Below are 22568 nucleotides of genomic sequence, written 5' to 3' on the forward strand. Positions count from 1 at the left end.
GATTAATGTATCCACATGGATCAGGACTTTAGCCTCTTGGCGTAGGCGAAAGATAAGGTTTGGATAGGCTAGCCTGGCTTGAGTAGACATCCTGTTTGCAAACTTGTACATCTCACGGGGGATTATTTGGTGAACTTCTACCTCATTCCCCATCATAATGCAGTGAATCATCATAGCTCTTGAAATAGTGACTTCAGAGCGATTACTAGTGGAGAGTATAGAACACCCAATGAAGTCTAGCCATCCTCTAGCAATTGGCTTGAGGTCCATTCTTTTCAGCTGGTTTGGCTTGCCTTTTGCGTCCTCAATCCACTGAGTTCTAAGAAGACATATGTCCTCTAGGACCTGATCCAACTTTGGATTGTTTATCACCTTTCTATTGAAGGATTCAGAGTCATCCTTTTGTAAGGGTAATTTAAATATCTCTCTCACCTTATCAAGATGAAAATAGATGATCTTCCCCCTGACCATAGTGCGAAAGGTATGGAGTATTGTTCCATCTTTCTTTTACTTATCTGTCATCCACAGATTTGTATAGAATTTATTGATCTTGTTCATTCCAACATTGATCTTAAGATTGGCTAGAATCTCCCAGCCTCTCTTTCGAATTTGCTCTTGAATCTTCGAGTATTCATCTTCTCCTAATTCAAATCTTGCTTCAGGGATTACTGGCATTTTACTCATTATGTTGTGATAATGTTCTTCATGTTGCTTGTTGTAAAATTTGACAGGTTTGTAAACAACTGTTGGGTCATCTTTTTTCTTGTTTCTTGGAGTGTTTTTGCCACTTCTTGGAGCCATGAGGTTTGAATTTCAATGAGAGAACAGGGCTCCTTCCACACCAAAATTAAAAGGTTTGCTCGTCCTCAAGCAAAAAGGAAGAAAGAAAGATGAAAAAAATGAAGGAAAGGAGAGAGAGAGGGGAACACGAACATATATAGGGTGGGAGGGAAGGATTTTCGAAAATTAATTTCAAATAAAAGTAAAGAAGATTTGAAAAAGATAGAGAAAGATAAGTTTTTAAAATTGGATTAATCATCAAAGATATGAAAAAGATATAAAAGATAAGATAGGAAATAATAAAAATATTTTAAAGTTTAAAAGATATGAACAAGAATTACAAAGATATGAAAAGATTTAAAAGATTCAAAAAGAAATTAAAAATATTTAAAATTGGAATGGAATTTGAATTTGAAATTTCTAGAAAAGATTTGAATTGAAAGTTAAAATGATGGGTTGAATGAGGAAAGAAGAGAAGATGAAGAAAAGATAAGGTTTTGGAGAAGTTACCTTCCTGGCCCTCTGTCTGGCGTTAAACGCCCAGAATGGCTGGATTTTCACGTTTAACGCTGGCTATCCCTATTGCTAGGCATTGAACGCCCAGGATGGCACTCATTCTAGCGTTCAACGCTAGTGATACCTTCCTTATTGGGCATTGAACACCCAGCCAAGACCTCCTGGCTGGCGTTCAACGCTGGTCTGGCCTCCTTTCTTGGGCGTTGAATGCCAAGCCAATGCCCCCTAGCTGGCGTTCAACACCAGATGTGCTACCCTCGTGGGCGTTAAACGCCCATTCATCACCCTTTTCTGGCATTCAACGCCAGAGAGGTGCTTCCTCCAGGGTTTCTGTTCTCTGTTCTGCATCATATTGTCTCTGTTTAAACACTGTTCATGATTACTAACATTAAAAAAAGCAAATTAATAAAACTAATTATGAAGAAAATTAATTCAAATAGGAATAATTATAAAAATAGAAAATAATATGCTATTAATCATTGGGTTGCCTCCTAACAAGTGCTTCTTTAATGTCTTTAGCTGGACTTCGTTGTACTTAACTTAGTAGCAGTGTTGAGCCTCCTGGCTCGATATCTCCTTCAAGATAATGTGGTGCACGAATCCTTACGCTCTGTACTGTTGTCCTAGCAAGTGCACTGGGTCATCCAAGTAATACCTGAGCGAGTCAGGGTAAATCCCATGAGGATTGTGGTTTGAAGCAAGCTATGGTTATCTTGTAGGTCTTTGTCAGGTAGATCAAGAGGAGTTGGTTTAACAGTGTATAAATTACTTTTTATATTAGAAGTTTAACAGGGATAAGGAATTGGTTAAGGATAGGAGTTGCTTTGTCTTTCGGAATTAACACTGGTATTACTATCTTCTTTGCTTGTGAATGATTTCTTCAATGACAGGCTGTATATGATCAACGCCTTTATTGAGAGGTCGTCAATACTCCTCCAAATTTGTAATTTTAGTGAAAGTATGGGGACCAACTGTGTAATTTAATCATTTGCCTAGAGAGTTTTTGGTCACTCCAAATGATTAAATTACACAGTTGGTCCCCATACTTTCACTAAAATTACAAATTGGTCCCTGTTGTCAAACATGTGCAGGTCACATGTTCAAAATAAAGAATATTCTGAATGTATGAATGAACAGTGCATATTTGAAATTGAAATTTTAGAATGTTGGCTCTTGAATGAATGATGAAAAAGAAAAAGTATTACTGGTAATTTGAAAAATTCAAAAATTGATTCTTGAAGCGAGAAAAAGCAGAAAAAAGAAAAAAAAAAGAAAAAGCATGTTGCAAAAGAAAAAAAATATAAGCATGTGAAAAAAAAGATAAATAAATAAATAAATAAATAAAAAGCAGAAAAAGCCAATAGCCCTTTAAACCAAAAGGCAAAGGTAAAAGGGCCCAAGGCTTTGAGCATCAATGGTTAGAAGGGCCTAACAAAATAAAATCCTGGCCTAAGTGGCTCAAACAAGCTATCCCTAACCATGTGCTTGTGGCGTGAAGGTGTCAAGTTAAAAGCTTGAGACTGAGTGGTTAAAATCGTGGTCCAAAGCAAAAAGAGTGTGCTTAAGAACTCTGGACACCTTTATCTAGGGATTCTAGCAAAGCTGAATCACAATCTGAAAAAGGTTCACCTAGTTAAAGTGTCTGTGGCATGTATGTATCCGGTGGTAATACTGGAAAACAGAGTGCTTAGGGTCACAACCAAGACTCTAAAAGCTTTGTTCAAGAATAAATAGAACTTAACTAGGAGAGTCAATAATATCATCTGGGTTCTATGTTCCTAAAAGGACCAACATTTTTGAGTTTCAATGGATAGTGAGATGCCAAAACTATTCAGAAGCAAAAAGCTACTAAGTCTTGCTCATCTAATTGAAACCGAGCTTCATTGGAAACTTTGAAATTTATTGTATCTTACTTTTCTTATTTTCCTACTATGTTTTTTAGTTGCTTGGGGACAAGCAACAGTTTAACTTTGGTGTTGTGACGAGCAGATATTTTACACACCTTTTGGCATCATTTTTATATAGTTTTTAGTATGTTTTGTTTAGTTTTTATTAAGTTTTTATAGTTTTAGTGTTAAATTCATATTTTTTTATTCTAGTATGAGTTTTTGTGTGTTTATGCAATTTCAGGTATTTTCCGGCTGAAATTGAGGAGCTAGAGCAAAAGTCTGCTTTAGAGATAGAGAAAGCACTGCACATGTTCGGATCTGACCTCCTTACAGTCGGAAGAGCTTTTATGGAGCTACAGATGTCCAAATAGAGCGTTCTTAATGGCTATGGAAAGCTGACTTCGAGAGCTTTTCAGAAATGTATAATATTCTACACTTTGCTTCATATTAGAAGGCCCAAAACTGGCGTCCAACACCAAGATCCTGCCCTATTCTGGCATCCAACGCCCACAAGGAGGAGACCAGTGTCCAACGCCTAAAAAGGGGCTCCTAGCCAGCGTTCAATGTCCCTAGAGAGTCTTAGCACGTGAGAAATACTAAAGCTCAGCCCAAACACTCACCAAGTGGGCCGTAGAAGTGGATTTTAGCACTAGATAGACTGTTTTACCCTTACTGGTCATCTATTTAGTATTAAAGACTTATTTTACATCTCTCATGGGAGAGGCACACACTTTTACACCATATTCGAGTTTTATCATTGTATTTTCTTTTCAGTATGAGTTTCTAAACCTCCTAGGTTGAGGGGAGGAGCCTTGCTGAGTCTTATGAATTAATAAAAGTATTACTATTTTTTCTTCGATCCGTGTTTGATTAATTCAAAGATGTATACTCGTTCTTCAACATGGTGAATAGGATGACCAGTGACAATCAGCTATATTCATCATACTAAGACAAACGTGCCTGACAACCACCCGTGTCTACTTGGATTCGTGTGAATACTTCAGTGGAAAGCGTTGAACTGCCAACTTGATTATACATCTCTCAGATGGCTAATCCACGACGTCGTTGGGGACTTCTCGAGACACCAGTTCAGCCGATTTACGGGGAGATTAGGGTCTCTGTGATAGAGGATAGAATCCAAAGATACAGCATTCTCTGATCCGAAAGATCCAACCTTGTCTGTGGCGTTTTGAGTAGGATCATTAAGGAGAATGGACTATACAAGTGATGCGAGCGGAAATTGGCGAGTTAAGAATGATTATAAAATATGCGTTGCAAGTATAGTTCTCAACCAACCAGAAATCCGCTTATCAATTTAGAAAGGTGTCACAGAAATTAAAATGAAAATAATGGGAGTATGAATCCCAGGTCGTCTCCCAACGAGTTGCAGAAAAGTGTGCTATGTTATTAATCAGATGTTTTCAAAAAGGTTTGAGTTGAATCGTAGAAAATTAAATTAGAGAATGTATATAAATTTAAATAAAAGCCTTGACTGGGAGTTGATTAGTTGGAAGCCCTATTCTTGTTGCAGTACTCTCAAGACTATTTGATAATTGAGGATTATTCTGTTTAGTTGTCCCTCACTAAGTAAGGGAAAGTTAAACAAGTTGGAATGCTATCTCTATCCACAAGTTCCAATCCGCTCTTGGGAGGATTGGTGTTAGTGACTAGAGAGTAATCCAATAATAAACCCAACTACAACCTTTCTCTTGAGCATCCCAACTTCAAGGGTTTCTTTCAATCAACTCCCCATCAAGTTAGGGAACTACTCACTCATTGTAAATGTAAAATTCATAACATAAAAGAGGGAATTAAAGAAAGACATGATAAATAATGATCAAACGATTAATTAAAAATAAAAGTAGTTCTTGTATTGATAAATGCTAAAATAATCCAATGGTAAAATTAAGTAAATTAAGGAACATGGAAGAGTAAGAGACAAGTAAAGAGAACGAACTAGAATGTCGAAGTCTTGATGAGGCAATAACTCTTCTCAATATCCCAATGCAAAAACAATGAACATAACAAATCCTAAAAACTATGAATGTGTAGAGAGAAAACCTAGAGGAGAGGAAAACTAGATCTAAAAACTAAAAACTATGCGGAATGAATGTTGTTGTTGGTTTCTGCATGTTCTCTGGCTCTAGTCTGCTTTTCTGGGCCGAAAACTGGGTCAGCATAAGGCCCGAAATCGCCCCCAGCGATTCTGCAGATTATGCAGATCGCGCATGTCACGCGGTCGCGTCATCCATGCGGCTGTGTCATTCGGCTTTCTGCTTTGCCACGCAGTCGCGTCATCCATGCGGCCGCGTCACTCGTGATATTCCATGCCGCGCGGTCGCGTCATCCATGCATCCGTGTCACTGCGATTTCCTCTCTTTTGCGCGGTCGCGTCATCCATGCGGCCGCGTCACTTCTCACTGGTCATCTCCTCAATTCCTTGTGTTCCTCCCATTTTTGCAAGCTTCCTCTCAAATCTCCAACTCATTCATGCCCTATAAAGTCTGAAACACTTAACACACAGATCACGCCATCGAATGGAATAAAGGAGAAATAAAATACATAATTAAAAGTCTCTAGGAAGCAAGTTTACAATCATGCAATAACTTTAGGAAGGAATTATAAATGCATGCTTATTTAACGAATAAGTGGGTAAAGATCATGATAAAACCACACAATTAAACACAATATAAGCCATAAAATAGTGGTTTATCAACAAGCTTCACCCTCAATTAGAATGGATCCACACTAACCCTGGGGTTCAGATATGGAGGAGTATTGACGACCTCTCAATAAAGGCGTTGATCATATACAGCCTGTAATTGAAGAAATCATTCACAAGCAAAGAAGATAGTAATACCAGAGTTAATTCCGAAAGACAAAGCAACTCCAATCCTTAACCAATTCCTTATCCCTGTTTACCTTCTAATATAAAAAGTAATTTATACACTGTTAAACCAACTCCTCTTGATCTGCCTGACAAAGACCTACAAGATAATCATAGCTTGCTTCAAACCACAATCCTCGTGGGATCTACCCTGAATCGCTCAGGTATTACTTGGACGACCCAGTGCACTTGCTAGGACAACAGTACGGAGTGTGGGGATTCGTGCACCACATTATCTTGAAGGAGATATCGAGCCAGGAGGCTCAACACTGCTACTAAGTTAAGTACAGCGAAGTCCAGCTAAAGACATTAAAGAAGCGCTTGTTAGGAGGCAACCCAATGATTAATAGCATATTATTTTCTATTTTTATAATTATTCCTATTTGAATTAGTTTTCTTCATAATTAGTTTTATTAATTTTCTTTTTTTAATGTTAGTAATCATGAACAGTGTTTAAACAAAGACAATATGATGCAGAACAGAGAACAGAACACCCTGGAGGAAGCACCTCTCTGGCGTTGAATGCCAAAAATGGGTGATGAATGGGCGTTTAACGCCCATGAGGGTAGCACATCTGGTGTTGAACGCCAGCTAGGGGGCATTGGCTTGGCATTCAACGCCCAAGAAAGGAGGCCAGACCAGCGTTGAACGCCAGCCAGGAGGTCCTGGATGGGTGTTCAATGCCCAGCAATAGGGATAGCCAGCGTTAAACGTGAAAATCCAGCCATTCTGGGCGTTTAACGCCTGACAGAGGGCCAGGAAGGTAACTTCTCCAAAACCTTATCTTTTCTTCATCTTCTCTTCTTTCCTCATTCAACCCATTATTTTAACTTTCAATTCAAATCTTTTCTAGAAATTTCAAATTCAAATTCCATTCAAATTTTAAATATTTTTAATTTCTTTTTGAATCTTTTAAATCTTTTCATATCTTTGTAATTCTTGTTCATATCTTTTAAACTTTAAAATATTTTTATTATTTCCTATCCTATCTTTTATATCTTTTTCATATCTTTGATGATTAACCCAATTTTAAAAACTTATCTTTCTCTATCTTTTTCAAATCTTCTTTATTTTTATTTGAAATTAATTTTCAAAAATCCTTCCCTCCCTCCCTATATATGTTCATGTTCCCCTTTCTCTCTTTCACTCCCTCTTCATTCGAATACTCTTCTCCTTTCCTTCATTTTTTTTCATCTTTCTTTCTTCCTTTTTGCTCGAGGATGACCAAACCTTTTAAGTTTAGTGTGGAAGGAGTCCTGTTCTCTCATTGAAATTCGAACCTCATGGCTCCAAGAAGTGGCAAAATCGCTCCAAGAAATAAGAAAAAAGATGACCCAACAGTTATTTTCAAACCTGTCAAATTTTACACCAAGCAACATAAAGAACATTAACACAACATAATGAGTAAAATGCCAGTAATCCCTGAGGCAAGATTTGAATTAGGAGAAGATGAATACTCGGAGATTCAAGAGCAAATTCGAAAGAGAGGCTGAGACATTCTAGCCAATCTTGAGATCAGTGTTGGAATGAACAAGATCAATGAATTCTATACAAATCTGTGGATGACAGATAAGTAAAAGAAAGATGGAACAACATTCCATACCTTTCGCACTATGGTCAGAGGGAAGATCATCTATTTTCATCTTGATAAGGTGAGAGAGATATTTAAATTACCCTTACAAAAGGATGACTCTGAATCCTTCAATAGAAGGGTAATAAACAATCCAAAGTTGGATCAGGTCCTAGAGGACACATGTCTTCCTAGAACTCAGTGGATTGAGGATGCAAAAGGCAAGCCAAACCAGCTGAAAAGAATGGACCTCAAGCCAATTGCTAGAGGATGGCTAGACTTCATTGGGCGTTCTATACTCTCCACTAGTAATCGCTCTGAAGTCACTATTTCAAGAGCTATGATGATTCACTGCATTATGATGGGGAATGAGGTAGAAGTTCACCAAATAATCCCCCGTGAGATGTACAAGTTTGCAAACAGGATGTCTACTCAAGCCAGGCTGGCCTATCCAAACCTTATCTTTCGCCTACGCCAAGAGGCTAAAGTCCTGATCCACGTGGATACATTAATCTCAGTGGAAATCCTAATCACCAAGCAAGTGATGGAAAGTGCCAGGATACCAGAGGATCATCCTAAAAGGAAGGCACCTGAGCCTCCCCATGAGATCCTTCCAATTGAATATTGGGATCAGTTGAAAGCATCTGTGATGCAACTGCAAACCACCTTGGATCAACTAATAGAGGAGCAGAAAGATCAGACTAGCATGATTTGCAAATTGGTCAAGGAACAAGAGAAGCAACGACGTGAGATAGAAGAGTTGAAGCGCCAGAAGCTCTCCTTTGAAGAGCCCAGTGCCTCCCATGCTTAAGGTGGTTGAGTTCCACCTCCCAAATTTCTGTTATTCTAATTTCTGTTTCTCATATTTAAGTTTACATGATCACTAGTAGTGTTTAAGTTTCTATTTTATTTTTCTTTTAATTTAAGAATTGCATAAGCATTAATAATAATCAAGTTTTATTTTTCAATTAGCTATAAAATATTCCTCTTATCATCATTAAACTGGAATAAAATAGTGATTTTTTTAGAAGAATTATAGATGCATAAATTTTCGAGTTTCGTAATAAGAATAATCAATTATTTTTATGTGGTGGCATTGCTTTTGTTTTCTAAATGTATGAATAAACAGTGCATAATTGAAGTTGGAGTTAAGAATCTGGCTCTTGAAAGAATGATGAAAAAGGAGAAGTATTATTGGTAATCTAAAAAATCCAAAATTGATTCTTGAAGCAAGAAAAAGTAACAAAAAGAAAAATAAAAGGCATGTTGCGAAAAATAAAAAAAAAAGAAAGAAAAAGCAGAAAAAGAAAGCAATAGAAAAAGCCAATAGCTCTTTAAACCAAAAGGCAAGAGCAAAAATCCAGTAGCTCTTTAATCCAAAAGGCAAGAGAAAGGATCTAAAGATCCAAAGAGTACGCTTAAGAACTCTGGACACCTCTATCTGGGGATTTTAGAAAAGTTGAATCACAATCCGAAAGGGTTTACCCAGTCAGGTGTCTGTGACATTTATGTATCCGGTGGTAATATTGGAAAACAAAGTGCTGGGCCACGGCCAAGACTCTAAAAAGCTATGTTCAAAAATAAAAAAGAACTAAACTAGGAGAGTCAATAATATCATCTGGATTGTAAGTTCCTAGGGATGCCAACACTTCTGAGCTTCAATGGATAGTGAGATGCCAAAACTGTTCAGAAGCAAAAACCTACTAAGTCCCACTCATCTAATTGAAACTGAGCTTTATTGGAAACTCTGAGATTTATCGTATCTTAATCTTCATTTTATCCTACTTTGTTTTTGGTTGCTTGGGGACAAGCAACAATTTAAGTTTGGTTGCCATCATTTTCATATAGTTTTTAGCATATTTTATTTAAGTTTTATTATATTTTCATAGGTTTTTGTGCAAAATTCACATTTTTAGATTCTACTGTGAGTTTGTGTATTTTTATGCAATTTTAGGTATTTTCTGGCTAAAATTGAGGAGCTGGAGCAAAAGTCTGATTCAAAGATAGAGAAAGTGTTGCAGATGCTGTCAGGATCTGACCTCTTTGCACTCGAAAGAGCTTTCCTAGAGCTATAGAAGTCCAAATAGAGCCTCCTCAATGGCTATGGAAAGCTAATATCCAGGTCTTTCTTGTAATATATAATAGTTCATACTTTGCTTCAGAATTGAAGGCCTAAAACTGGCATTCAATGCCAGCCTCCTGCCCTATTCTGGCGTCCAACGCCCACAAGGAGGAGACCAACGTCCAACGCCCAAAAGGGGGCTCCTAGCCAGCGTTCAATGCCCCTAGGGAGTCTTAGCATGTGGGAGATACAGCTCAGTCCAAACACTCACCAAGTGGACCCCGAAAGTGGATTTTTACACTAAAAGACTGTTTTACCCTTCTTATGTAATCCTTAGTCATTAGTTTAGTATTTAAAACAGAAGATCACTCTTTGTTAAGAACTTTTTGACACTTTATGTTTCATCTTGTATTCTTTATTAGTATGAGTCTCTAAACCTCTTAAGTTAAGGCTAGGAGCTCTGTTGAGTTTTATGAATTAATAAAAGTACTATTGTTCTATCTTAATTCGTGTTTGATTCTCTATTCTAAGATATATTTTCGTTCTTCATCCTTATGAATGCTTTGAACCGGCACAAGATTATCTTATTCTACATGGATTCAGAGTGAGTCTTTCATCAGACAATGATGAACCACTAGCTTGATTATACATCTCTTAGACGGCTAATCCGCGACTTCGTTGGGGACTTCTTGAGACATCAGTTCAACCAAAGTAAGGGGAGATTAGAGTCTTTGTGGTAGAGTCTAAAACCAAAGGCTCAACATTCTCTGGTCCGAAAGATTCGACCTTGTCTATGGTATTTTGAGTAGGATCATAAAGGGGAATGAACTGTAGGAGCTTCACCCTCAATCAGACTAGATCCGCACTAACTCTGGGGTTCAGCACTAGAGGAGAATCGGCGACCTCTCAAGAAAGGCGTTGATCACATACAGCCTGCCACAGAAGAAGTCATTCACAATTGGAGTAGACAATAAAACTGAATTGATTCAGAAGAGCAAAGCATCTATGAAGCCTTACCTATCCTCTTATCATTTCTTTCACCATCAACTGAGTAACGTTATCTTTATTTTACTTTTATGCGATTTAAACAAACAAACAACTTCCCTATCCGCCTTACTAAGATCTACAAGATAACTATAGCTTGATTCAAATCACAATCCTCGTGGGATCGACCCTGACTCACTCAGGTATTACTTGGATGATCCAGTGCACTTGCTGGTTTAGTTGTGCGATGTTTAATTCTGCGCACCAAGCTACAGCCTGAGGATGTATCACGGGTTCCAACAAGTTATCTAGCCTAATTGTGGTATGTGACATAAAACCTCATTAGTCAAGGGTAATTAAGGTTCCTTTGGCTCTAAGGGCTAGAACCACAAGAGCATCAGTCTCTGATCCGGAAGATCTGATCTTGTCTGTGGCATTTTGAGTAGGATCAGCAAATAGATTGAATTGTGTGCGCTTCACCCTCTCCCAGATTGATTTAGTCTGTTTGGATATTTGGTTTGGACCTGAGGAGATAATGACCATGACCAATGGCTTAATCACTTACAGCCTTGCCATTGAAGGAATCATCCATCAATGAAGTAGTGAGTATGACGTGTTAGTCCAAAAGAAGAAGCAACTTCGAAGCCTTAACTGATTGCTAATTACTGTTTCTACGTTCTATTATTACCGATTGTTTATGCACCTACAACAAACAACAACTATCTTTTTATTCGCCAGACTAAGATTTGCAAGATAACCATAGCTTGCTCAATCCGGTAATCCTCGTGGGATTCGACCCTCACTCACCTGAGGTATTACTTGGACGACCCAATGCGCTTGCCGGTTCAGTTGTGCGAGTCACAAATTTGTGCACCAAGTTTTTGGCGCCGTTGCCGGGGATTGTTCGAGATTGACAAACTATCAGTTGTCTTGTTCCTTAGATCAGGTACTTTTTATTGTTTTTCTTTTAATTGTGTTTTTTATTTTTATTTTTCAAAAAAAAACCTTTTCTCTTTAGTCATCTTTTTCTTTTGTTTGAGTCTTGTGTCAAGTCTTAAGTTTGGTGTCCCTTTAGTTTTTGTTCTTTTCTTGAGTTTGTGAAAACTGTTCTTGCCTTTCTTTCTTGGTGTTAGAACTTTTCTTGGTATTTTTCTTTAGTTGATTTCAAAATTTTTAGTGTTTGATGTCCTCTAGTGTTTTTCCTTTTAATTTTTGAGAACTTAGTGATTTTAAAATTTCTAAGTTTGGTGTCTTTTAGTGTTTTTCGTTTTAAATTTTTTCGAAAATTTCTTTTACTTGATTTTAAAATTTTAAGTTTGGTGTCTTGTTAATTGTGTTTTTGTTTTTGTTTAAATTTCTTATTTATATTTTATTTCAAATCTTTATCTTATCTTTTCTTTCTTTGATTTTAAAATTTTTGCTATCTTATCTTTCTTCTAAATTCAACTTTTAATTTTAGTATCTTATTAGTTTCTCTTTTTTTAAAATTTTTAAAATCTTATCTTATCTTTTCTCTCCCTTTTGACTTTTTGAATTTAAAAAAAAATTTAATTGACTTTCTGTTTTTAAAATTTAAAATATTTTAAAAAAAAAAAAAAACAAATCTTTTGTCTTAAATTTTAAAAATCTTATCTTATCTTGTTTCTCTCTTTTAACTTTCTCTTTTTAATTTTTAAATTTCAAAGATTCTTTCCAACTTTTTTTTTAATTTCAATTATTTTAAAAAATCAAATCTCTTTCGAATCTTTTATTTTATTCAAATCTTTCTTAATTAGTTACTCGTTTGTTTAATTTTAAAAGTTTGATTCTATCTAATTCTTCTCTCTCTTCTAATTTTCAAAAATATCTAAATCTTTACTCTCTCTTCTTTTTTGAAAATCTTCTTCTTCCCTTCTCTCTCTTATTTTCGAAAACTTCTCCTTTTAATTAAAAGATTCCTTCTTCTCTTTTCTTCTTTACCTATCTCTCTAACAAAGGACGTCTATACTCTGACATAGATAATCCTTCCTTCTTCTCTTCTTGGTTTCTTTCTTCTTGTTTATGAATAGGAGTAGGGATAAAGAACCTCTCTTTGATCCAGATCCTGAACCTGAAAGGACTATGAGAAGGCATCTGTAACAAGCTCAAGTTAGTAGATTCGTAAGGAATCTAACAGGAGCTCTAGAACACGAAGCTGAAGAAACAACAATGGCAGCTAATCCAGACAATGGGAGTGACACAAGAAAGGTCCTAGGATCTTACATTGCACCCAATTCTGACTTCTATGGGCGCAGTATCTTCATTCCTGTCATTGGAGCAAACAACTTTGAGTTGAAGCCTCAACTGGTCACTCTGGTACAATAAAACTGCCAGTTTCATGAACTTCCACAGGAAGATCAAAACAAGTTCTTATCTAACTTTCTGCAGATATCTGACACTGTCAAGACTAAGGGAGTAAATCTAGAAGTCTACAAGCTTATGCTCTTTCCTTTTGCAGTAAGAGACAAAGCAAGGCTATGGCTGGATTCTCAGCCTAAGGAAAGCCTAGATAGTTGGGAGAAGATGGTCAATGGATTCCTAACCAAGTTTTTTCCACCTCAAAAGCTGGGCAAGTTTAGGGTGGAAGTACAAACATTTAGATAGAAAGAGGATGAATCCCTTTGTAAAGCTTAGGAAAGATACAAGCAACTGATCAGGAGATGTCCTCCTGACATGATTTCAGATTGGACCATGTTAGACATTTTCTATGATAGTCTATCTGAGATGTCTAAGATGGCATTGGACCACTCTATACTGGTGGATCCCTCCCCTTGAAGAATATGTTTGAAGAGACGCAAGAGCTTATTGACATGGTTGCTAACAACCAATACATGTACACTTCTAATAGGAACCCTGTGAACAATGGGGCTACTTAGAAGAGAGGCGTCCTTGAGGTAGGCACCTTAGATGCCATCTTGGCTCAAAACAAGCTCATTTCCCACCAGATCAAAATGATCACTCAGCACCTGAATGGGACGTGATGAGTGGATAATTTATACGCTTTTTGGTATTGTTTTTACATAGTTTTTAGTATGATTTAGTTAGTTTTTAGTATATTTTTATTAGTTTTTAAATAAAAATCACATTTCTGGACTTTACTATGAGTTTGTGTGTTTTTCTGTGATTTCAGGTATTTTCTGGCTGAAATTGAGGGACCTGAGCAAAAATCAGATTCAGAGGTTGAAGAAGGACTGCAGATGCTGTTGGATTCTGACCTCCCTGCACTCAAAGTGGATTTTCTTGAGCTACAGAACTCCAAATGGCGCGCTTCCAATTGCGTTGGAAAGTAGACATCTAGGGCTATCTAGAAATATATAATACTCTATACTTTCCCTAAGGATAGATGATGTAAACTGGCGTTTAATGCCAGTTCCAAGCTGCATTCTGGAGTCAAACGCCAGAAACAGGTTGCAAAGTGGAGTTCAATGCCAGAAACACGTCACAAACTGGCGTTCAACTCCTAGAATGACCTCTCCACATGTAAACTTCAAACTCAGCCCAAGCACATACCAAGTGGGCCCCGGAAGTGGATTTCTGCATCATTTACTCAATTCTGTAAACCCTAGTAACTAGTCTAGTATAAATAGGACTTTTTACCATTGTATTTACATCTTTAGTTTCATCTTTAGATCACGTTTGGGAGATCTTTGATTAGTTTTATGCGATCTTAGACTTTTGTGAGGGCTGGCCATTCGGCCATGCCTGAACCTTTCACTTATGTATTTTTCAACGGTAGAGTTTCTACACACCATAGATTAAGGTGTGGAGCTCTGCTGTTCCTCAAAGATTAATGCAAAGTACTACTGTTTTTCTATTTAATTCAACTTATTCCGCTTCTAAGATATTTATTCGTATTTCAATACGATGGATGTGATGATCGTGACAGTCATCATCATTCGCAACTTATGAACGCATGCCTGACAACTACTTCCGTTCTACCTTAGATTGAATGGATATCTCTTGGATATCTAATACAGGGGATCGATTCCGATTTATTAGTGTCTTCGTGGAATAAGTTAGAACCCATGGATGGCCATTCCTGAGATCCGGAAAGTCTAAACCTTGTCTGTGGTATTCCGAGTAGGATCTGGGAAGGGATGGCTGTGACGAGCTTAAAACTCGCGAGTGCTGGGCGTAGTGACAGACGCAAAAGGATCAATGGATCCTATTCTAGTATGATCGAGAACCGACAGATGAATAGCCGTGCCGTGACAGAGCATCTTGGACCATTTTCACTGAGAAGATGGGAAGTAGCCATTGACAACGGTGATGCCCAACATACAGCTTGCCATGGAAAGGAGTAAGATTGATTGGATGAAGACAGCAGGAAAGCAGAGATCAGAGGAACGAAAGCATCTCTATACGCTTATCTGAAATTCTCATCAATGAATTACATAAGTACCACTATCCTATTTTATATTTTATTTAATTTTCAACCACTATAATTTCTGAATATAATTTAATCTGCCTGACTGAGATTTACAAGGTGACCATAGCTTGCTTCAAGCCGACAATCTCCGTGGGATCGACCCTTACTCACGTAAGGTTTATTACTTGGACGACCCAGTGCACTTGCTGGTTAGTTGTACGAAGTTGTGAAACAGATATAAGATCATGAACGTGCATATTGAGTTTTTAGCGCCGTTACCAAGGAATGGAATGATCACGATTTCGCACACCAAGTTTTTGGTGCCGTTGCCGGGGATTGTTCGAGTTTGGACAACTGACGGTTCATCTTGTTGCTCAGATTACGTAATTTTATTTTAATTTTAAGCTTTTTATTTCCTATTTTCGAAAAATACAAAAAAAAATTCTTCTTTTTCGTTTTTCCCAATTAATTTTCGAAAAATACAAAAAAAAATTTTACAAATTCATAAAATCAAAAATATTTTTGTGTTTCTTGTTTGAGTCTAGAGTCAAGTTTTAAGTTTGGTGTCAAACGCATCTTTTTTATTTTCCAAAAATTATTTTTGAAAATCTCATGCATTGCATTCTTCATGATCTTCAAGTTGTTCCTGGCCAGTCTTCTTGTTTGATCTTCATATTTTCTTGTTTTGTGTCTTTTCTAGTTTTTCATATGCATTTTTAACTTGTTAGTGTCTAATTATTGAAAATTTCTAAGTTTGGTGTCTTGCATGTTTTTCTTTTCTTAAAAATTTTCAAAAATAAGTCTTGATGTTCATCTTGATCTTCAAAGTGTTCTTGGTGTTCATCTTGACATTCATAGTGTTCTTGCATGCATCACATGTTTTGATCCAAAATTTTCATGCATTGTGTCAATTTTATGTTTTTCTCTCTCATCATTAAAAATTCAAAAAAATAAAAAATATATCTTTCCCTTTTTCTTCTCATCAAATTCGAAATTTTGAGTTAACTTTTTCAAAAAAATTTTAAAATCTAGTTGTTTTTATGAGTCAAATCAAATTTTCAATTTGAAAATCTTATCTTTCTCAAATCTTTTTCAAAAATCAAATCTTTTTCTCTCATAATTTTCAAAAATTCCAAAATGATTTTCAAAAATCTTTTTCTTGTTTTGTTTCAAAATTTCAAATATTTACTAACAATTAATGTGATTGATTCAAAAATTTTTAAGTTGTTACTTGCCTATTAAGAAAGGTTTAATCTTTAAATTTCAAAATCATATCTTTTTAGTTTCTTGATTAGTCAAGTAATCAACTTTGATTTCAAAAATCAAATCTTTTTAAATTTCTTTTTCAAATCTTTTTCAAATTAAGTTTCAATCATATCTTTTTCAAAATTAATTTCAAAATCTTTTCTAACTTCTTTTCTAACTTCCTATCTTTTCAAAATTTAATTTTCAAATCTTTTTCAATCAATCTTATCTCTTTGTTTCAATCATATCTTTTTCAAAAACAAATTTCAAACCTCTTTTAATCAATCATATCTTTTTGTTTCAATCATATCTTTTTCAAAACTACCTAACTAACTCTCTCCTTCTAAATTTCGAAAATTCCTTCCATCTTTTTCAAAATTCCTTTTTAATTAACTAATTATTTTTAATTTTAATTTTAATTCAATTTTAATTTTAATTTTCGAATTTTAAATTTAATTTTAAAATATTCTTACTTTATTTTGTTTAATTTTCGAATTCCTCTCTTATCTCTAATCTCCTTCTATTTATTTATTCATCTACTAACACTTCTCTTCCATCCAAAATTCGAACCCCATCTCCCTTTCTGAGTTCAAATTTTTCCTCTTCTCCTTCTCATATTCTTCTTCTACTCACATAAAGGAACCTCTCTCTACTGAGGCAAAGAGGATTCCTATTATTTTCTGTTTTCTTCTTTTTCATATGAGCAAGAACAAGGATAAGAACATTCTTGTTGAAGCTGATCCTGAACCTGAAAGGACTCTGAAGAGGAATCTAAGGGAAGCTAAAGCACAGCTCTCTGGAGAAAATCTGACAGAAATTTTCGAAAAAGAAGAAGTTATGGCCGAAAATAATAACAATGCAAGGAGGATGCTTGGTGACTTTACTGCACCTAATTCCAATTTACATGGAAGAAGCATCTCAATCCCTGCCATTGGAGCAAACAATTTTGAGCTTAAACCTCAATTAGTTTCTCTGATGCAACAGAACTGCAAGTTTCATGGACTTCCATCCGAAGATCCTTTTCAGTTCTTAACTGAGTTCTTGCAGATCTGTGATACTGTTAAGACCAATGGGGTTGATCCCGAGGTCTACAGGCTTATGCTTTTCCCATTTGCTGTAAGAGACAGAGCTAGAGTATGGTTGGACTCTCAACCTAAAGATAGCCTGAACTCTTGGGATAAGCTGGTCACAGCCTTCTTAGCCAAGGTCTTTCCTCCTCAAAAGCTTAGTAAGCTTAGAGTGGATGTTCAAACCTTCAGACAGAAAGAAGGTGAATCCCTCTATAAAGCTTGGGAGAGATACAAGGAACTCACCAAAAGGTGTCCTTCTGACATGCTTTCAGAATGGACCATCCTGGATATATTCTATGATGGTCTGTCTGAGCTATCAAAGATGTCACTGGACCATTCTACAGGTGGATCCATTCACCTAAAGAAAACGCCTGCAGAAGCTCAAGAACTCATTGACATGGTTGCAAATAACCAGTTCATGTACACTTCTGAAAGGAATCCTGTGAATAATGGGACACCTATGAGGAAGGGAGTTCTTGAAATTGATACTCTGAATGCCATATTGGCTCAGAATAAAATATTGACTCATCAAGTCAATATGATTTCTCAGAGTCTGAATGGAATGCAAGCTGCATCCAACAGTACTCAAGAGGCATCTTCTGAGGAAGAAGCTTATGATCCTGAGAACCCTGCAATAGCAGAGGTGAATTACATGGGTGAACCCTATGGAAACACCTATAATCCCTCATGGAGAAATCACCCAAATCTCTCATGGAAGGATCAACAAAAGCCTCAACAAGGCTTTAATAATGGTGGAAGAAACAGGTTTAGCAATAGCAAGCCCTTTCCATCATCCACTCAGCAAAAGACAGAGAGTTCTGAGCAGAATCCATCTAGCTTGGCAAATATAATCTCTGATCTATCTAAGGCCACTCTAAGTTTCATGAATGAAACAAGGTCCTCCATTAGAAATTTGGAAGCACAAGTAGGCCAGGTGAGTAAAAGAGTCACTGAAACTCCTCCTAGTACTCTCCCAAGCAATACAGAAGAAAATCCAAAAGGAGAGTGCAAGGCCATTGAAATGACCATCATGGGACGTCCAAAGATCAATAAGGAGTTTCCCTCGGAGGAACCAAAGGAATCTGAGGCTCATCTAGAAACCATAGAGATTCAATTGAACATCCTTATGCCATTCATGAGCTCTGATGAGTATTCTTCTTCTGAAGAGAATGAAGATGTTACTGAAGAGCAAGTTGCCAAGTACCTTGGTGCTATCATGAAGCTGAATACCAAATTATTTGGTAATGAGACTTGGGAAGATGAACCTCCCTTGTTCACCAATGAACTGAGTGATCTGGATCAACTGAGATTGCCTCAGAAGAAACAGGATCCTGGAAAGTTCTTAATACCTTGTACCATAGGCACCATGACCTTTGAGAAGGCTCTATGTGACCTTGGGTCAGGGATAAACCTCCTGTCCCTCTCTGTAATGGAGAAATTGGGAATCTTTGAGGTGCAAGTTACCAGAATCTCACTAGAGATGGCAGACAACTCAAGAAAACAGGCTTATGGACTAGTAGAGGACATGTTAGTAAAGGTTGAAGACCTTTACATCCCTGCTGATTTCATAATCCTAGACACTGGGAAGGAAGAGGATGAATCCATCATCCTTGGTTAGTATGAGCGGATAATTTATACGCTTTTTGGCATTGTTTTTACATAGTTTTTAGTATGATTTAGTTAGTTTTTAGTATATTTTTATTAGTTTTTAAATAAAAATCACATTTCTGGACTTTACTATAAGTTTGTGTGTTTTTCTGTCATTTCAGGTATTTTCTGGCTGAAATTGAGGCACCTAAGCAAAAATCAGATTTAGAGGTTGAAGAAGGACTGCAGATGCTGTTGGATTCTGACCTCCATGCACTCAAAGTAGATTTTCTGGAGCTACAAAACTCCAAATGGCGCGCTTCCAATTTCGTTGGAAAGTAGACATCCAAGGCTTTCCCGAAATATATAATAGTCCATACTTTGCCTAAGGATAGATGACGTAAACAGGTGTTGAACGCCAGTTCCAAGCTGCATTCTGGAGTCAAACGCCAGAAACAGGTTGCAAAGTGGAGTTCAACGCCAAAAACACGTCACAAACTGGCGTTCAACTCCAAGAATGACCTCTCCACGTGTAAACTTCAAGCTCAGCCCAAGCACACACCAAGTGGGCCCCGGAAGTGGATTTCTGCATCATTTACTCAATTCTGTAAACCCTAGTAACTAGTCTAGTATAAATAGGACTTTTTACCATTTTATTTACATCTTTAGTTTCATCTTTAGATCACGTTTGGGGGATCTTTGATTAGTTTTATGCGATCTTAGACTTTTGTGAGGGCTGGCCATTCGGCCATGCCTGAACCTTTCACTTATGTATTTTTCAACGGCAGAGTTTCTACACACCATAGATTAAGGTGTGGAGCTCTGCTGTTCCTCAAAGATTAATGCAAAGTACTACTGTTTTTCTATTCAATTCAACTTATTCCGCTTCTAAGATATTCATCCGTACTTCAATATGATGAATGTGATGATCGTGACAGTCATCATCATTCGCAACTTATGAACGCGTGCCTGACAACCACTTCCGTTCTACCTTAGATTGAATGGATATCTCTTGGATATCTAATACAGGGGACCGAGTCCGACTTATTAGTGTCTTCGTGGTATAAGTTAGAACCCATGGATGACCATTCCTGAGATCCGGAAAGTCTAAACCTTGTCTGTGGTATTCTGAGTAGGATCTGGGAAGGGATGGCTGTGACGAGCTTAAAACTCGCGAGTGATGGGCGTAGTGACAGACGCAAAAGGATCAATGGATCCTATTCTAGTATGATCGAGAACCGACAGATGAATAGTCGTGCCGTGACAGAGCATCTTGGACTATTTTCACTGAGAGGACGGGAAGTAGCCATTGACAACGGTGATGCCCAACAAATAGCTTGCCATGGAAAGGACTAGGATTGATTGGACGAAGACAGCAAGAAAGTAGAGATCAGAGGAACGAAAGCATCTCTATACGCTTATCTGAAATTCTCACCAATGAATTACATAAGTACCACTATCCTATTTTATATTTTATTTAATTTTCATCCACTATAATTTCTTAATACAATTTAATCCGCCTGACTGGGATTTACAAGGTGACCATAGCTTGCTTCAAGCCAACAATCTCTGTAGGATCGACCCTTACTCACGTAAGGTTTATTACTTGGATGACCCAGTGCACTTGCTAGTTAGTTGTATGAAGTTGTGAAACAGATATAAGATCATGAACGTGCGTATTGAGTTTTTAGCGTCGTTACCAAGGAATGGAATGATCACGATTTTGCACACCAGGATGTAGAGCTTTGAGGCCTACTATCCTAAGTTTGTGTGTTTTTCTTTGATTTTAGGTATTTTCTGGCTGAAATTGAGGGACCTGAGCAAAAATCTGATTCAGAGGCTGAAAAATGACTGTAGATGCTGTTGGATTCTGATCCTCCTGCACTCAAAGTGGATTTTCTGGAGCTACAAAAACCTAATTGGCACGCTCTTAATTGCGTTGGAAAGTAGACATCCTGGGCTTTCCAGAAATATATAATAGTACATACTTTGCTCGAGATTTGATGGCCCAAACTGGTGTTCAAAGCCATCCTAAAACTTTCTGGCATAAAACGCTAGAACTGGCACCAGAATTGGAGTTAAACGCCCAAACTGGCACCCAAGCTGGTGCTTAACTCCAAGAACAGCCTATGCACGTGAAAGCTTCAATGCTTAGCCCAAGCACGCACCAAGTGGGTCCCGGAAGTGGATTTCTGCACTATCTGCACTTAGTTACTCATTTTCTGTAAACCCTAGTAACTACTTTAGTATAAAAACTACTTTTAGAGATTTATTTTATAACTTTTATATCTTATGTAACTTTGACACTTTGGAACCTCCATTGGAGGCTGGCCTCACGACCATGCCTAGACCTTTTTCACTTATGTATTTTCTACGGTGGAGTTTCTATACCCCATAGATTAAGGTGTGGAGCTCTACTATTCTTCATGAATTAATGTAAGTACTATTATTTTTCCTTCAATTCACACCTACTTCTTCTCCAAGATATACTCTTGTACTTAATTCAGTTAAGTCAGAATGAAGGGGTGACCCGTGACAATCACCCACTATCTTCGTTACTCGCTTAGCCAAGATTCGTGTGCCTGACAACCACAAGCGGTCTACATGATGTTCAACGTAGTCATTGGACGACAGCTGGAGTATATTCTCTTGGGTATCTAATACACGGACCGAGTCCGTGAGATTAGTATCTTCGTGGTATAGGCTAGAACCATTAGCAGCATTCCTAAGATCCGGAAAGTCTAAACCTTGTCTGTGGTATTCCGAGTAGGCTTTGGGAAGGGATGACTGTGACGAGCTTCAAACCTACGAATGTTGGGCGCAGTGACTGTGTGAAAAAGGATAAGGGTCCTATTCCGACGCTAGCGGGAACCGACAGATGATTAGCCGTGCAGTAGCTGTACCTGGTATTTTTCATCCGAGACGAGAAATCCGACAGTTGATTAGCCGTGTTGAGATCGTACCTGGTATTTTTCATCCGAGAGGATCATACAGCTTGCCATGGAAGGGAGCACGCATGATTGGAAGAAGGCAATAGGAAAGTAGAGGTTCAGAAGCAACAAAGCATCTCCAAACGCTTATCTGAAATTCCTACCAGTGAATTACATAAGTATCTCTATCTTATTTCATGTTTTATTTATCTTTTAGTTATCAAAACCTCATAACCATTTGAATCCACCTGACTAAGATTTACAAGATGACCATAGCTTGCTTCAAGCTGACAGTCTCTGTGGGATCGACCCTTACTCACGTAAGGTATTACTTGGACGACCCAGTGCACTTGCTGGTTAGTTGTGTGGAGTTGTGAAAAGTGTGAATCATAATTTCGTCCACCAAGTTTTTGGCGCCGTTGCCGGGGATTGTTCGAGTTTGGACAACTGACGGTTCATCTTGTTACTTAGATTGGTTAATTTTGTTTTATGTTTAAGCTTTTTATATTTTTTATTTTCGAAAAAAAACTAAAAAATATATATTTAGTTTTCAAAAAATTCATCAAAATTTTTAGGAATGAATTCCATCTTCGAGTTTCATGTTGGTATCTTAAAGCTTGGCTGGCTATTAAGCCATGTCTAATCTTTTGGACCGGAGCTT

The 22568-nt window shown here is 37.2% G+C and overlaps 1 non-coding gene across 1 annotated transcript; it reads right to left on the minus strand.

Moving 5' to 3' along the window:
- Positions 1–17550: 17550 nt before the first annotated feature.
- LOC148570918 (small nucleolar RNA R71) lies at positions 17551–17658 on the minus strand. Its single transcript, XR_015907774.1, has one exon. It is a non-coding gene; the product is annotated as a small nucleolar RNA R71 (small nucleolar RNA).
- Positions 17659–22568: the final 4910 nt, after the last annotated feature.

The sequence above is a fragment of the Arachis ipaensis genome, chromosome B3 (genome assembly GCF_059453495.1).
Source record: "Arachis ipaensis isolate K30076 ecotype BB chromosome B3, ASM5945349v1, whole genome shotgun sequence".
Taxonomy (NCBI): Eukaryota; Viridiplantae; Streptophyta; class Magnoliopsida; order Fabales; family Fabaceae; genus Arachis; species Arachis ipaensis.